An 18,107-nucleotide genomic window follows, 5' to 3' on the forward strand; every position below is an offset into this window, starting at 1 on the left:
CACTGAATCCATTTTCAAACGATTCAAGCTTTAAAAATTGGGACCCCAATGCAGAAGCTGCCACAAGCCAAAGGTTTGTTAGTGAGAAACCCAGGGACTGACCCAGGAGGAAGCATCTCAATTAGGAAGCATAAATACAGCCAGCCTAAGTTTTGGAAAAAGCAACTTTAAAATGGCAATGGGGATCAAAGACTCCAAGCATGTGGCAGGCCAGTGTTCCTTAGCCCACCCATGCCCAGCACAGCTGGACCCATCCCAGGGACCAACAGTATGACAAAGTTCAAATTCACCATTCATTTTATAAAGCCTGGCTCCAGGCTTCTTGAGCCTATTTTACTGTTTTTTGTTTTTGTTTTTAATAGCAAAGCGTTGAGCATCAGTTACTAAATTCATAAATATGGTTATTACTTTGTCTCCAGGCCCTGATATAGGGCATTGTATAAACTTTAAAAGAAAAGTATTACAACGACATTTTCAATTCAACTTTCAAATCCTTTGCATGAGGAGAGCCAATGGCATATAGAAAAGATGCCACTGGGGCATCACTGATCCACAGAGGCAGTTACTCAGGAGAATGGGGGGCGGGGTAGTATTGAGAAAAACCTCAACCACTTCATTTTCTACAATACACAGCAAGGAATTTTTAATGTATGTTATATATAAAAATTTCATAGGGTCACTGAAATCTGTAGGTTGGGGTATTCTGTGTAACTGAATATTCTGATTAAGTGGGGGCTGCAGTGTGTACCACTCAATAACGATCAGTTTCCAAAGATTATAGTGCCATTAACTGCCCTCAACACTAAAGTCGTGCCAAACACAACCAGCTTTCTTTGATGAGTCAAAATGCACTTCTGGATCTTGCCAAGCCTTGAGGTCATCATTGCAAGCAAGGTCTGCTTGTGAAAAACTTCTCCTTATTTAACTTTTCGGATTGGATTCTGAGCAAGGAGCAGTTCCCTGGGCTATGGTCAATCCTGCTGCAACACAACCACTTCCCTCCTCTGTTGGTTGGTAACTCTGCTTTTCACAGGTGGGACTGGCTTCAAGCAGGGTCTACCTGTTTTCGGAGATGGAGAAAGATGGGCTCAGCCTCTTTGGAAGGGAAGAGGCGTCAAGTTCATTGTAGTTATTGGTGACTGGTCCTGAAATTGAGGAACTTCAGAATAAACAAGAAACCCAAACAACTTGGCTTTCCACAGAAGGCTTCCAATGTATGGGGGTAAATGGAAGGAAGTACACAGTCCAGCTCTGCCCTTTGGCAGTGGCACCCTGATCATGGCCTCGTTTCAGATGCTGCCCTACACATCCTTTGACAGACTGGCCTGAGTGAGCAGCTTGAGGACATGTCCCTTTCAACACAGGGTCACATTCTTGTCCTCCCCCAGGAAGGGAGGAAAGGGTTTGGGACCTGTGGTATGACAGGGAATGTTCGCAGAGGATCTCTGGAAGGCAGACTCTTTATTTATATTTTTATTATTATTTTAAAAAAATTTTATTTTTGGCTGCGCTGGGTCTTCATTGCTGTGTGCAGGCTTTCTCTAGTCGTGGTGAGCAGGGGCTACTCTTCGTTGCGGTGGGAGGGCTTCTCATTGTGGTGGCTTCTCTTGTTGCGGAGCACAGGCTCTAGGCGTGGGGGCTTCAGTAGTTGTGGCACACGGGCTCAGTAGTTGTGGCTCGCGGGCTCTAGAGCGCGGGCTCAGTAGTTGTGGTGCATGGGCTTAGTTGCTCCGTGGCATGTGGGATCTTCCTGGACTAGGGCTCGAACCCGTGTCTCCTGCATCGGCAGGAGGATTCTTAACCACTGTGCCATCAGGGAAGTCCCTCCATTTCTAATCTTAATTGGCAATAGCATCCTCATTTGAGGCTGGCAAAGCCCCCTTCCTTCCAAGCCTCCCACCTATCCCTAGTATTGACCAGGACTAATTCTGTTCTGATAAAAGGAAATGTCGCAGTCAGCAGAAGGTGGGTGGTGGATCTCAGATACAACAGCTCTTTGCACTTATGGAGGCCACCATCTAGATGTGACATCGAGCTTTGCCCACAAGAAAGAGCCTCTTCACTGAGAGGAGCTGGACGGATCCCGAGGGAATGACGCCCAACTACTCTGGGTCTTCTGGCTACCTGCACACCACAGGTAACACAACAGGAGAAAGATGCAGAGGAGCTTCATGGTGCCCAGTGGGTTTGTAGCCTCACAATCAATCATTCATAGCTACTGAAGACCCACTTTGGGTAAGATACTGCCTGGTGAGGTAGGACAGTGACCTACAGGTGTAGGCAGCCTTTGAGACTTCCGGGTAACCCTGCCCAGAATTGTATTTTCTTATCAACCTTCACCTCCTTTTGGTTACACGAACCTTATGGTACAAGAGAGTGTCAAATAAATAGCTTTCTGTTTACTTTTTCTTAGACTCAGAGCAGCTGCCGCTTTGGCTCCACCCTCCCCAGGTCTGGCAAAGCTTGAAGAAAGGCCGGGAGTGATGGGATTGGGTGTGGATATGAAGGAGGAGCTAGTTAAAAAAATACAATTCCTACTCCAGGAGTAGTTCTTTTGTTCAAGGAGCAGCACAGCACAGTGCAGAGAGCCTGGACTTTAGTTCAGATTCTGCAATTAACTAGCCGTGTAGCCTTGGGCAACTCAGCTTCTTGGGGTCACCATTTTCTCGTTTGTAAAACAGAGCACGCAAACGGTTATGATCACTTCCAGGCTATAACTCAAATAGCTCTTTCTTGACAGAGTGGTTCAGGCCTAAGGTCACTTAGCCATGCCCACCCAAAGTGACTGCTGGCTAGTCCAGATGGATGAGGTGTGGGTAGGGGGGGCTGGAGGGGAGCCTGCAACAGATAAAGGAAACAAGGTAATACTAGCTCTTCCCCTGTGGCTTCAATAAAGTCAAGCCCACCTGGTGGTGTGATCTGGACATTGCTTAGAGAGGTCCTTGACCCTCAGCAGTCAAGTTCAACACCAACTGCACTGGTCTAGAACACAGAGTCTGAACAAACTTTTTGCCTTGAAGGACACCTGGTCACGGCTTTAGTGGTAAGAAGGTCAGAAGGCACAGCATCCAGAAACCGGGTGGAAGAGATGGCTCAGGAGTTCCCTCTGCTGCTTCTTTCTTTTCTTTTTAAATAAATTAATTTATTTTATTTATTTTATTTTTGGCTGTGTTGGGTCTTCATTGCTGCGCGTGGGCTTTTCTCTAGTTGCGGCGAGTGGGGGCTACTCTTCGTTGGGGTGCGCGGGCTTCTCATTGCGGTGGCTTCTCTTGTTGCGGAGCACGGGCTCTAGGCGCACGGGCTTCAGTAGTTGGGGCACGTGAGCTCAGTAGTTGTAGTTCGCAGACTCTAGAGCACAGGCTCAGTAGTTGTGGCACACGGGCTTAGTTGCTCCGTGGCATGTGGGATCTTCCCAGACCAGGGCTCGAACCCGTGTTCCCTGCATTGGCAGGCAGATTCTTAACCGGTGAGCCACCAGGGAAGCCCTGCAGCTTCTTTCTGAGTCCAAACACTGGTTCCAGAAGTGTGGCAGGCTCAGAATTCCAAAGTTTCCTGAAAGCCAGGGTTGAATCTAGCCTTCCTAATCACTGGAGCTCTTCAGAGCCTCCAACTCAGGTGGCGAAAAGGAAGGCAGGTAGAAAAGGGTTCCCCAAAAGGCCTTTCACACCAAAGTATGGTATGTATCTCTCTGCTTTTTGCCAAGGGGTTTCCCAGCTCCCTAGAGCCAAAGCTCCCCTCCTGCTTCTTTGTTGACTCTCACTGGAAGTGGGCCATTTTCCACCCTCAAGGTGGCTGGACTCAAGAGTGCAGTGACACTGCTGATCTGGTCTCTGTGCCGGTCCACATGAACCCCCTGCCGGGGGATCCATCTCTCTGTCAGTCCGCAAGCCCCGGGAGCCTTCGGTTTGCTTCCTTACCCCTGCCTCCAAAGTCCTTGGACCGAAATGAACATGACCTTTGGCAAAGGGCTTCTCAACAAGGTCTGTTCAAGACTTCCTCTGCGACTGAGCTGGGGAATAAATCGCCTGTCACCTACACCCCTGCAAGGGTGACTCACCTTCCAGAGAAAGTGCTCTGCTCACCTAAGCAAAGCTGCCTGGAAAATGACTAAGGCGCCTATCAAATGCACCCTGTGGGGCCGACCAGTTACCAAGCTGGGCCCAGACACACTCTGCCTCTCACCTGCAGCCTGAAGTGAAGTGTGGAGCTGCCACTCCAGATCTGCTGGTTTCATTTTCATCTGAACCGAGCTCCACACGAGGCTTGACATCCGGTGATCTATTTTTTCTAAAAACTAGGTTCACTTTAGAAATGACTCTTTGGCCACGAAGGAAGCTTCCCCAAGAGAAAACAAAATGTTATTTAAAGGCAACGTCAGCCTGGTGGGAGCCTGTATTTTTGTTTTGTATTAAGAAGGGGAAAAAAAAGAATTTAAAATATAATGTGAAACTGGTTTTTTTCTTGGGTGATTTAAAGGGAAATCTGCAAGTCCCTGACTGCGGATCCAGGGCCCCCAGACTGGCAATAAGGCAACAAAGCGTAGTGAGCTGAGGCTGCCACATGGTGGTGGGAACCTTGCCCCACAGAACCCGGGTTCCCCTCCTGGTCTCCCAAACAGAGAAGAATGAGTCCTTGCTGACTTATATTCTACACAGTGTTTTCCTTTTTTTCCCCTCCAGAGTTAAGGCTGGGACCCACTTCGCTGCACAGGGGACACAGGACGGCCCTAGAAAGGCTCAGCTCTGCCTCTTGCCAGAGTCCTGGGAGGGCCGAGGGTGGCCAAGGGTTAGGCTCGCCAACTCTGACCAGGCAGAGCCGGAGCTTTTTTAGACTCATTTGGAGGGTGGTAAGGGCAGTATTTAGTGTAAGACAGGGAAAACCTGACAGCTAAACCCTCTAGACAGAAGAAATGTCCCCCGGGAGGTCCTGCTGAGAAAATGACTGCCCTTATCAGGCAGTGTGACCCTTCCTGATGTCATCTTACAGAAAACAGGTCTAGTCAAAGTGGTAATCGGCAACTACTAGTACTGCGATTACTACTACAACCACCATCAGCAGTTATAGCCATTGTGTGCTATGGCTTATTCTGTGCCAGGCACCGAGCTCAGCACTTTACATACATTCTCTCCTTTTCTACTCAAAACAACACCATGAAGTATTTACAGATGAGGCACCCAATGCTTAGAGAAGTGAAGTGATTTGCCTGAGGTCACACAGGCAGACAGTGGCAGACCTGGACCTGACCCGACAGCCTAAACCCCCAAGTTGGATACGAAGATGCCGTGGACTTGCTCTACCGCTCCGGGCAAATCACTTGACCACTCTGCTTTAATTTCTGCATCTGTAAAACGGGGATAAGCAGACTCGCCCAGAGGATGCTCTATTCATCTTTTAGACTTTTGTTAATAATTATTATGGATAATCAATATCAACTAATAATTAATTGTTAACACTTATTAATTAATACTTGTTAACATAAATAGATAAATAAAGCAGCTACCCTGGTTTAGTTATATTCAAAACTGACCTGTTTTGGAAAAAAAAAAAAAGAAAACAACTTACCCTTTCATGAGTAAGTTAGTAGAAGAGGCAGTGAACTAGATATCAAGAAACGTGGGTTTAGCTTCTAGGCATGACACTGATTTCCTGAGTAATCTCATCCCCTTTATTTCTCCTTACTAGGCCTCACATTCCTCATCTTTGTCCCTGCCTTTCTTTACGGGAGTATTGTGAGAAAATACAGAAAATAGCCACTAAGTACCATTACTCTGGATGCCATATAATTTCAAGGGATTTATATCAGGAGGATAAGAGATTAAAGGGTATAAAATAGCAAGGGCAAGGGGATCTTTTTTTTTTTTTTAATTGAAGTATAGTTGATTTACAATGTGTTAATTTCTGGTGTATAGAAAAGTGATTCAGTTATACATATATATATTCTTTTTCATATTCTTTTCCATTATGGTTTATCACAGGATATTGAAAATAGTTCCCTGTGCTATACAGTAGGACCTTGTTGTTTATCCATTCTATATGTAATAGCTTGCATCTTCTCATCCCAAACTCCCAATCCAACCCCGCCCCCCCACCTTGGCAACCACAGGAAGGGGATCTTTTAAACTATTGATAGAGTACAAAGAAGGGTGCACAGGCTGCTGAGAAAAAGTGACTTTTCTCTGCATTGTCACTCAGGCAGTAAGACAAGGCCAGAACTGAAGACCCCAAATCCAACATACTTCAGTGTCTCGCTCAGCTCAACTGAAATGTTCTACCACACGATCTGCCCTATGTTTGGCCTTCCACTTCTCATCTACTGCTTTCAACATTTCAGTCAGCATCGCCAAGCAAATGCAAAGCCTTCACACGTGCATCACTCTAAACGCTCACCTACCCCTTGAAGGTGCTCAACCCCCATTCCTTCTCCTGCTGAAGGATCTCAGGCGTGTGGCGGCCAGATAGGCTGGCTTATCCTTAAAGCTCCCTAAATCCACTGACAGGGAACTGTCCCCCTTCCCGCCAATTTCACGTTGGTGCCATCAAAAGTGCCCATAAGGCTCAGATGTTTCCAGTTTAACTGAAATACTAAAATGGGGCAAACAGGAAGCATCAGACACAACTGCGGTAGTGACTTATTAATCATGAAAGCAGAATTTTAGTTGCATTTTAACCTTTTGCCAGGAAAAAAAAAACACCTCTGAGATGATGGAAGCCATTGGTACAAAAGATGCTGCCTATGTGTGTATCAAGCTGACTTACACTTTTGATTTAGGACTGAATTTGGTTTTAAGATTTCTTTTTTTTTTTTAAAGATTTATTGATTGATTGATTGATTGATTGCTATGTTGGGTCTTCGTTTCTGTGCTAGGGCTTTCTCTAGTTGCGGCAAGCGGGGGCCACTCTTCATCGCGGTGCGCGGGCCTCTCACTATCGTGGCCTCTCTTGTTGCGGAGCATAGGCTCCAGACGCGCAGGCTCAGTAGCTGTGGCTCACGGGCCCAGTTGCTCCGTGGCATGTGGGATTCTCCCAGACCAGGGCTTGAACCCGTGTCCCCTGCATTAGCAGGCAGATTCTCAACCACTGCGCCACCAGGGAAGCCCTTAAGATTTCTTAATTACTCTCCCAGAAAAAACATGTGTCAGGTCAACCAACATTAATCTCTCAGCTCTTCATCAAGGCAGGCAGGCCTGTTAGGAAAGCTCATGTGCTGTCCATCGAGACAGGAAAAAAAATAGGAAATTAAAAGTGACTTTGCAGGCCAAAGTGATAGGACACTCTTAAGAGGGTGCCAACACTGAGGAAAACAACCCTGCATCGGGCTTTACTTCTTTCACATATCTACAGATCTCTCACCAGACCCTGGTCAGGATGAACAGTTACCACGCACCAAACAAAATCACAACAGCTGCCTGGAGTTGGACAACCAATCAGGGCAGGCCTGCTTCTCAACATTAAGTGATATACAAACACTCCAAGCAGATCACAATGGAGTCAGTGTTCAACAGGAGAACCAAAATGAGGAACCAAACCTCCGTCTGTTGAGGCGAAATGGCCAACCAGACATTTTTGTTTAATAGATGAAGGCTCATTTGGCAGGGTCTCCGTGGTGCCACTCCCGCAAACTCTAACTGACAATACCAGGGGCGAAAAACCCCCTTCAGAACTAACTGCTCCTTAGACTCTGAAAACAGTCAGAAGGTGACCTAAAGCTTGGCGGCTTACTGCTGTCTGATTTCACAAAAGTGCTGGAACATATACCTGGGTATATATTTCTAAAATTGAAGTCAGAGACTAGTACTTTTACTTTGAGTCCTTCTGAGAAGTTCACCACACCCTTCAAAATAAACGAGGATGTCCTCAAGGTGTCTGAAAATCTCAGATGTCTGGCATTGCTGCACCAAAGGAACTGTCTTTGACATCACTTAAAAAACACCAAGAGTAAATCCAAACACTTTGTAAGACAAGCACCTGTTCTCTCATGTTAAAAGCATAAATACCCCAGCAAACACTTCTCCCTCTGTCCTGCATCTTAAGTCCCATAAATGTGGTCCTGGTCCAGGGGAAGGAGCCTGGGAAAGACTCCAGTGGCCCAGGTTCAAGTCTTCACCCTGGGTCCTAGCTATGAGGCATTAGGCAAGATCTATTTACATCCCCGCCCCCGACAAACACACACCTGCCTCAGGTGCCTCACCTCTAAAGCAGGACAATACTAACTATCTTATCACACGGACATCTGAAGGGAAAAGGAGGTTACAAGTATGAAGATACTAAGTAAAAAACACATCACTAATGTTAAGATACTATCTCCCTCTACTCTTTCAGAAAGACCATGTTTCTAGTCAAGGGGTTTTCAACATTTTTCCTGGAATAAACTTCAGACTTCTATTCTGTATTAGGCCCCATCTCTCATCATTTAACTTCATTTGCTTTTCAAGTTCTTAATCAAGGGACAGGTACTCACTGTCCCCCAGTTAAAAAATAATAATTTTACCATTTACACCACTGATTTCTGTCTCTTTTCTCCATTCATCCCCTAGTCCACCCTTAGGACCGAGAGCAATATTTTAACTTCAATTAGGAAAAAACGGCTTTTTCTGAAGTTATCCAGCACCGAGGAGGTTCCCGGGCAGGTGGGACTCTCTGTACTTTACAAGTGGCCTCCTTCTGCCTGGTGCCGGTGGCTGCAGGCTGCCAGGGCCACGATCGGCTTCCAAGATGGGATATTTTATCTGAGCTGACAGATAAAGTCCTGAGTGGAATGGACAGAAGAATTACAGAGGGGTCAGGGAGAGAAAGAGGATGCTGCGAGTAGCCTGCACTGCCCCGCTGGGTGCCAAGGGCAGGTTCTGCCTCTTCTCCCAGGCTCGGGGTGTGACCCCAGAACTTCCCAGGAAAGGCCTGAGGGTTTCACTGCCCGGACAGGTGGGAGGGCTCACGGATCCGGCGCACCTGGGCGTTAGGCACCTTCTGCCCGGTGCCGAGGTGAGCCCTCATCCTGGGGGGCATCCAGGGAACAGAGCAGGAGGGGCAGGCCTGGCGGTGGGGCAGCTTGGCGCAGAGAAACAAGGATGTTGGAGAAGGGGAAGCAAGGCGTCCCTGCGCGCGCTTCGGGCGAGCGTGTGGCCTGTGGGTGTGCTGGTTGAGCACGGCGTGAGACCGTGGCCCTGGCAGCGTGAGTGAGAGAGCGCCGGCGGCCGGCCGCCAGGGCCGTGGGCCCGCGCGCGAGTGGGTCCCCCGGCCGTGCCGCCGACCCCCACCATTCCGGGGCGGCGGGCCAGGCCGCAGCCCGGCCCCGGGTTGAGGAGCGACCCATCCCCTCTGCCCCTCGCCCCGGGACTCGCTCCAGTCACCTACCGGCCGAGCGCCGATCTCCCCACCAGCGAGTGTCGCGCTCCCTTCGTCCACGATCTCCCGCCGCCGGTCGCCGACCGCTGCTCTCAGGGCCCACGGTCACCCCGCCCCGCCTCGGGCCCCGCCCCCTCACCGCCTTCCCGGCCGCCCCCGGGGCCACGCCTCCGCCGGCGGCAGCAAATTTGCCTCGCTTCGCGCCTCCTTGCTTTGGCCTCACCTAGACCCTTGGCCCCGCCCACTCCTCCAGTCTAACCAATGAGACAGCGCGTCCCAGCCAGTTCTGGCCTACCGCCCCAAGCAACGATTGGTTAACGAGGCCTCGTTTCCAGGAATGGGCACTATTTCCGGACAGTGTTTATAGAGAAGAGATTGCTGGGCAGACTGATCCACAGAAGGCGGAGGCGGTAGGGTTGTTGGTGTAACCACACATGCGCGCTCGGCTTCTGGCAATCTTTCGGGTTGCTTTCTTTTGGAGGTTACGGGAAGAAAGGGTGAGCTTGCGCATGCGTGGGCCCTCCCCAGCCTAGGACCTGGTTACCTAGGAGACGGCGAGGCGTGCTCTCGCTCCAGGCTTTGGGTGTGTTTCCTCTTTGCTCCAGGCCGTGGCGGCTGAGGCAGGTGTGTTGGTTGTGGAGGGAGCGGGGCGGGGCAGGGGTGTGTATTTAGAAACACTTAATTGAGCACTTGTTGTGAGCCTGGTACTGTAGAGTCTCTGAGGATAGGGTAGGTTCTAGTGCCTGCCCTCGAGAAGGTTGGGGGGCTAAAGGCCTACGCAGGTCAGACCTGTGTTTTGAAACCCAGGTCTGGTGAGAGCGTGCGGCTGGCGTGGTGCAATCCCTTTCCACAGCCAGAGAAGCAACGTGGTGTGAGCGCTGCGTGAAGCAGCTCCTCGCTGGGTTTACAGGTTATGGAGCCAGAAAGAAGACTAGAGCTTTACTTATTTAAAAAAAGGACTTGGAGTCTGGATATGCACCAAGGTGTCAACAATGCTTCTCTCTGAATGGGGGTGGGGGTGGGCGTTGGGGAAGGGGTAGGGGAGGTGCTTAAGGGAGGTATGGATATTTTTTCTTTTCTAACTTTTGCTTTTCCATATTTTCCAGTGTTTCCACAGTGGGCTTGTATTTATAATAAAGAAAATATTTCCACGCTTAAAAAAAGTTTGCAAAATAAAAGATATGCCCCTACCTGGGCACCCCACCCCAATAAGTGGTCTACAACAGGCAGGTGTGGTAAGTGGCTCTAGTGGTACGGGTAAGCAGGCCCCATTCAAGGCTGTCTGGGAAAGTAAGGATCACCCTATCTCTGGAAGTGTTGGAGCAAAGACCTGCTCAGGACCACTTTGCAGACAGTGGTTCATAGCTTGAAGTCTGTTTCTGGAGATCTGCATCCAACAGACATCTTGGTTGTCAGGGGATACGGAAGACCATTCATTTAGGCAGAAAACTGAACCATCTAGAGGCCTCACCCACTCACTCAGGCCATAGATAAGTTTTGTTTGGCTGGCCCAATGTTTTTTTTTAATTGAATTTGAATGCCTTCGAGCAGAGCCTGCAGTTCCTCACAGCCCCAGCCCCTGTTGTCTTACACCCAACCACTTAACCTATGTCATTTGCCTGGCCACTAAAGCGTTTGTGGTCATGGTCCAGATAGAGCCCATACTTTGGAGCTGGACAGTCTCTGTTGCATAAACTTGCTCTGCTACTGACTGGCGTGGGAGATGATGGGTAAGAAAGAAGCTGGGGGCCCTTAAAGCTGCTTCCAACCACAGGGTTTTCATTTCAGTGACTCAGGGAGAGGTGGAGCTTGGCCAGATGGTGGGTTACAGGTCAGTATCAGCAAGCCTGGATGCAGGGCTTGCCTCTTCCACCACCTGTTTGCCTCTGGGCACACCGCTTCTCAGGAAAGATGTGGGCACAGGGCCAGAGTCTGCAGACATTCCCTGGCCTGCCTTTGCCTTCTCCCTCTTTCACCATTCCTTCTTTATGACACCCAGTGCCCATGTACTTTACCCAGCTTCCCTCGACACGTCTCTCGGTCCTGCGATGACCCACCCACCCTATCAAGATTATCTGTCTTTAAATCTATCCACTAACACTAATGTGTATTACTGGGAGAGAGTGAACCTGTTGACCCATAGTTGCAACTCGCAAGAAGGAATTTCACATCAGGTTGCAGGAGAGGAACAAACCTCTACAGACTAATGAGGACAAGATTTGGGACTCCTGGTTTCAGCTACTTTCCCCAGGCCTTTCCAAGCCCAACTGTGTGTGATGTGAGGTAAGAAACAACATGACACCCACTGCAAGTGAGCACTGAGCACTTCTGAGCCTTGAAATGCTGGCATCTTCTGGAAGGAGAGCTTCAGGGTAAAATTACTTCCTTCCAGCCCAGCTAGTTAAGTCACGACAACCTGGGAAGGCTTCTAGCCCTGAGTCAGTCGTGCAGCCTCAGCTCTGCTTTAAATAAAATAAATTGCTATTTATGGGATGACTCACACCTGGAGGAGTGAGCTGGGTTCTCAGCACTCAAGGATTTCTGCATCCCACTCCCATGGTTCAAGTCCGGAAATGGAAGGGCAAGACTATGCTCTTCCAAAAAGAATAGCAGCTTCTGTTTTTTGAGAGCTTATAAAAAATAAACCAGATATTTCTAAGTGCTTTGTATGCATAATAACCTCGCTAAATATTCACTCCTGTCTAGGGTTTCCCAACCTGGCACCACTGACATTTTGGATTGGATAATTCTTTGTTGTGGGGAGGCTATCATATATATTATAAGATGTTTAAGAGCATTCCTGGCCTCTGCCCACTTGATGCCAGTAACACCGCCCTCCTACACCCAGTTGTGACAACAAAAAAAATGTCTTCAGACCTTGACAGATGTCCCAAAGGGAGCAAAACTGCCCCCAGTTGAGAAACTTTGCAGTCTAACCTCATAGAATAATAACTATTATTATCATCCCCACTTCACAGATGAGGAAACTGAGGCTCAGAGAAAAGTAACTTGCCCAAGGTCACTTCACTGTAATAGAAGATCTGGGATTTAAACCAGGTGTGACCCAGAGCCCCTGCTCTCCTGCGTGCAGGACTCTGCAAAGAGACTGTGGGCTTCAAGGAGCAAATTGCCCAATCACTTCTGTAGAAGAGTGATGAAGAGTGAGTGAATTCTGTGAATCAGTGAGAGAATGCCATTCTTGGATCATTTCTCCTTTTCTGTTTGCTTTGGAAGAAAGACAATTATATTCTGGTTTTTATTGCCTTGGTCAGCACAGTTCACGGTGTCCAGTGATGTCTAGTGGGAAATTAGCTAGTGAATCATCTCTGTGTCTGTGGGTCTTAGGCCCCACTTTGCTGGGAGATCCTGAAGTTATGCTTGAGAAGAACTCGGATGTGAGGCTGAGATCAGAGAGGACTGGGGTGTGGGAATGGATGTTCCTGAAGGAGAAGCAGCTTTCTTTCTCCATCAGGGGCCTGGCCGAGGCTGCAGCTGTAGTGCTGTTGCTGCCTTCCCAGGCTTGGACCTGCCCCATTGCTGCCACCCAGTCCAGAGGTATCGGTGGGACTAGGGAGGCAGGAGAGGGAATGGGTGCAGGCAGTGGTGTGCTGGGGCTCTCTTCCTATCCTGCCGCCAGGAACTCATGTTGCTTGAAATCAGACATGATGGGAGTATTTACACCACAGAAATTAGCAAACAATATAAACCAGGGCTACCTACCAGCAAGCTGGTTGTTCAGCATTTACCAGCACACCATTGCATGCAGATTCTGGATCCTGATTGACTCTCACTAATTCTGCTTCACAAGGGGGGATAGAAGGGGGCATGGCGAGCCACAGAGCTGTGGGACAATAGGAGGAGCCCTGGTGACGTGGCTGAGGAGAGAGATGTTCATCTCCACAAAGGACAGAGCTGCCTGGGTGGGGGTCTCTGGAGCACTGGGCAAAAATGACCTTACCAAGAGGTCATCTCCTGGGCGTACCCGAGACCCCCTCCTGACCTTGGAGCCTTCTTAGGCTTCTTAGGGAGCCCTGGGTTAAGGCTTGACTCAAATTCTTCTCGCTTCCTGATGGGTTATCCCCTCCTAACTCACCTCCCTGCCTCCAGTCTCCTCTCAACATCCTTCTCAACCCTTCTGGTGGATTTAATCCTCCTAAGAGACCACTTAGGTCATGTGTTCTAGCCCCAGTGTCTCCACATCTCTCGCCTTTCAATTCCTCACCTTTAGCTTTTTCTTCTCAACCTCCAAATGTTATCGAGTCTCCCCAGCCGAAAAACAGACCAATAAAGAAAAAAAAACCCTTCCTCTGTCTTGGCTCTCCCCTACACTATTGCCCCAGCCTTCTTTCCCCTCTCAGCTCCCAAAGTTCTTGGTACTCCTGGTGTCTGCTTCATCTCCCACTTGTGTGTAACTCCGGCAGTCTGTTTTTGGCCCACTATCCCTCCTCTCCATGGACACCCCACTAACCGCCTCCGAGTCAGATGCCCTTGTCTTTGCTCTCATATGCAGCCAGCTACAGATGTGATGCTCCGGGCACCTACTGTGCCAGGCCCTGGGGAAGGAGTGCGGGACCTCCAGACCAGTCCCTGCCCTGCCCTTAGGGAACACCCTTCCCAAGGGTGGGCAGACCTTGAAAAGTGACTACAGATGAGGACCGAAATCATTCCAGGTGTTGAGGATGTTGAGAGGATGGACAGAGTGTACTGTATCACGCAGGGCCCAACCAGGGAAACAGAACTCATTCTGAGTTTTTAAACATGGAATTTCATACAAGGAGTTGGTTACACAGAGGTTGGAAGAGCTGAGGAGCCCAGGAGGAGATGGCAAGGTAACCAGGAATCCACTATTAGTCCTGGGTTGGGGGGAAAACAGTGTAATCAGTGGCGGGGGGCCAGGGTCACCTGGAAGAAGTTGGAACCACAGAGAAGATACAATCCACTTCCATAGATACCGCTCAGGACTGACCCGGACGAAGATTCTCCTTTCCTTCCACGTTCCACCCTCTGGTCTCCTGCCAGAGCCTCTCATTGGTCCGGAGCCTGCAGGGGTCAGTCATCTGCAGTGCAGAACAGAGAAGGTGAGGACCAGAAGGGAGGGCAACAGCCCAGGACCACTACCAGGATGGGATGGGAGAGGATGAGGGGGGACTGACTTAGTGGAGGGGGCTCAGAGAAGGCTTCCCTGAGGAACTAAGCTGAGACCTGCAAGGTGAAGGGGAATTGGAGGAGAAAATGTTCCCAGCAATCACTGACATTTTAAAAAGACTAATTTTTTAGAGCGTGATGTTCCCAGCAAAATTGAGTAGAAGGTGCAGAGATTTGCCATCTACCCCCTGCCCCCGCACACGCATAGCCTCCCCACTATCAGCATCACACACCAGAGTGGTACCTTTGTTACAGTCGATGAACCTACATTGACACGTTGTAATCACCCAAAGTCCACAGTTTACATTAGGGTTCACTTTTGCTGTTGTACAGTCTATAATACAGTCTGTGGGTTTGGACAAGTGTATGATGACATGTATTCATTATTATAATATCATACAGAGTATTTTCACTGCCCTAAAAATCCTCTGTGCTCTGTATGTTCATTCCTCCCTCCTCCCACCCCACCACCCCAAACCCTGGCAGCCACTGATGTTTTTACTATCTCCATAGTAATAAATAAATAAATTGTGATACATCCAACCAATGAAATACTATTCAGCGCTAAAACGGAATGAGCTATCCAACATGAAAAGACTTAAATGCATATTACTTAAAAGACTTATATGCGTATTACTAAGGGAAAGAAGACAATATGAAAAGATTCCATACTGTATGATTCCAACTATATGACATTCTGGAAAAGGCAAAAGTATGGAGACAGTAAAAAGGTCAGTGGTATTTTTTTGCCCATTCTCCTCCTGAGACTTCACGGATACTGTACTTTCTGTTTCTTTCTCCAGTTTTTTTTTTTTTTTTTTTTTTTTGGCCGTGCTACGCGGCTTGTGGGATCTTAGTTCCCTGGCATTCCCTCTTTCTCCCATTCTTAAAGATTGAGGCACACCCCAAGTTTCAGTCCTAAGCCCCCCACTTCTCTGCACTTTCTCCTTTGGAGTTCTCATCCATTCCTAACTTCACTTAATCATTCGACAAACATTAATTGAGCACCTGGTGTGTGCCAGACACTTGAGTAGGCCCCTGGTGACAGTGAGAGATGAGTGAGTCATGAGGCCCGCCCTCAAAGAGGAGATGGACAAAGTTGCAATACAATGTGGACGATAGAAGGAAGTCCTGGGTGAGGTAAGAACGCATAGAAGAGATCAAAGAAGGCTTCCTGGAGGAGGTGACCTTTGAGCCGATTGCTGCCAGGTACGCTAGCAGTGAGCCAGGTGAATGTGCTGGGAAGAACATTCAGGTGGAAGGAATAACATGTGCACAGGCATGGAGACAAGGGGCATGTCAAGGCACATTGTGGACTTGGGTGTGGAATGCAAGGTATGCGGGGAGAGAGAGAGCCTCAGGCTGGCCCCCGAAGGCTTCGATCTGGATTGCAGAGGGCCTTATATACTTAGTAGGCTGGGCTGGGGAGAAGACAACATTTCTAGAACACAATTTCATTAAAAAAATTTTTTTTTTCATCTTTATTGGAGTATAATTGCTTTACAATGGTGTGTTAGTTTCTGCTGTACAACAAAGTGAATCAGCTATATGTATACATATATCCCCATATCCCCTTCCTCTTGAGCCTCCCTCCCACCCTCCCTATCCCACCCCTCTAGGTGGTCACAAAGCACCGAGCTGATCTCCCTGTGCTATGCGGCTGCTTCCCACTAGCCATCCATTTTACATTTGGTAGTGTATATATGTCAGTGCTACTCTCTCACTTCGTCCTAGCTTCCCTTCCCCACCCCCCCACCCCCCCCCCGTGTCCTCAAGTCCGTAGAACACAATTTTAGAGACGTTTCTCTGTCTGCAGTGTGAAAGGGTTGGGGTGGTGGAGCAGGTTACAAACTAGGAGGCTAGTTGGGGGGCTTTGTAGTAAACCAGGTGAGAGACAATGGGGGCTGGACTCAGGCAGTGCAAGGGGATGCGGAGCCAGGACAGTCTAGCAAAATATGGAGAGATTCAGAATTGAGAAAAGAAGTCAGCTGGTAGGGCGTGGACCGAGGGTGGGAACGGCGAGTCTGGGCTGATACTGCTGAGGTCAGGACCCATTGGAGGAGACAGGTTCTGGGAAGAAGAGGAGTATCGGCTTTGGACATATTGTAGCTGAAGTACATCTGGCCCCATCAATTGTCCTTCTTGACTGTTCACTTCCAAATGAACACCTTCAGCTCTGACCTCGATCCTGAGCTCCAAACCGGAATTTCCAGGGGCCCGTAGAGCATTTCCACCTTCTAGCCAGTCGCCTGTCACCTCTACCTCTACGTAGTCCCCCAAACCTGTGCCTCGCCCGTCTCCTTCTGTTAGTGACGTCACCACCAACCCCAGGAGTGTCCTCTCCTTCTCTCGCCGACTCACCCCGAGCCACACTGATTCTGCCTCCATAACGCCCTTTGAGTCTGTGGCCTCCCTTTGGCTCCTCTTTCTGCCAGTGCCCCTGTGATGTCCCACCGTTTCCTCTTGCTTCCTGTCATTTCCATTCCGATCCTTCCTACTGTCTGTCTGACACTCCCTTGCTCAAAACTTTCAGTGCCTGCCCATTGCCTACTGATAAAGTACACGCTTGTTCTCTGGCTCTCAAGGTCCTCACAGTCCAGCCCCCACTTACCTTTTTGGCTCTTAATTTTCACAACTTCCTGGCAGACACCCTTACCATCGCCCCAAACCATGCCACGTCTTGTGCGTCCAGACCACAGGCTTTCCTGCAGACTGCAATGCATCTTCTCCTGCCTCTGCCTGTCAAATCACACCCATCCCTCAAGGCCCCGATGAAATGCTTCCTCTCCACGCACCGTATTTCCCAGGTAATTGTCTGCCTCATCTCTCTTAACAGACAGCACCTTAAGGGCAGCTTTTAATCACCGTATGAGGAGTTGGTATTCACTAAATGTGTGTTGAACTGAATTGGCTCAAAAAACATTCCTCAGATCAAGAACCTGTTGTGGCTCCTCATTGTCCACCACTTCAAACCTGTTCCTAGTGGCTTCCCAGGCTCCATCTTAGGTATCTAATCTTATTCCCCCACTGTTCCCCCAAATATGGCCCTTGTTCAATTTCAACTCTATGCTAGAAGCGTGAAAGATAGAAAAATGAATAAAATACACCTTCCCTGCCTTCCCTTCCCGTATCTACCAGGGTGGATAAACTATGCCTACTGATAACTACTATCAGTTTAAAATAATATCTTTCACTCACGAGTTCTCCTGCCTTTCCTTCTTTAAGATTGAAATTCTAATTTTGTTCATAATGGTGACCTGCTCCTTTTTAAATGCTTCCTGGACTCCCTTGAAGCTAGGATGGCCATGTGACAAAATTCTGGCCAGTGAGATGTACATGGGAGTCTCTGGGTGGGGCTCCTGGGAAAACTTGCTAAAGAGGACCAACCCAGCTGGCACATACCCTTTGTCTTTTGTCCTTTGTCTTATTATCCTTCTTTAGTCTAGAATGTAGACCCACTGCCAGGAGGTATAGCAGCCAGTGTTTGAGCATAAGCATGAAAACTTCATCCTCTGATGGCAGAGCAGAAAGCTAGATGGGCTTTGAGTCCCTGACGGTTCCTTCAGTAGTTGTGGCACGTGGACTCAGTAGTTGCGGCTCGAGGGCTCTAGAGCGCAGGC

At 48.8% G+C, this 18,107-nt stretch overlaps 1 protein-coding gene across 2 annotated transcripts in view; it reads right to left on the reverse strand.

The window, feature by feature from the left end:
• MAP3K14 (mitogen-activated protein kinase kinase kinase 14) overlaps positions 1-9,441 on the reverse strand; it is a 41,900-nt gene extending 32,459 nt beyond the window's left edge. For both annotated transcript variants that reach the window (XM_068531140.1, XM_068531139.1), the window contains exon 1: positions 9,352-9,441. The gene's annotated coding sequence lies outside the window, so the exon portion shown is untranslated. The remainder of the gene's footprint in view (positions 1-9,351) is intronic.
• Between the last annotated feature and the right edge of the window lie 8,666 nt (positions 9,442-18,107).

This window comes from Eschrichtius robustus, chromosome 20 (genome assembly GCF_028021215.1).
Source record: "Eschrichtius robustus isolate mEscRob2 chromosome 20, mEscRob2.pri, whole genome shotgun sequence".
In the NCBI taxonomy this organism is placed as follows: Eukaryota; Metazoa; Chordata; class Mammalia; order Artiodactyla; family Eschrichtiidae; genus Eschrichtius; species Eschrichtius robustus.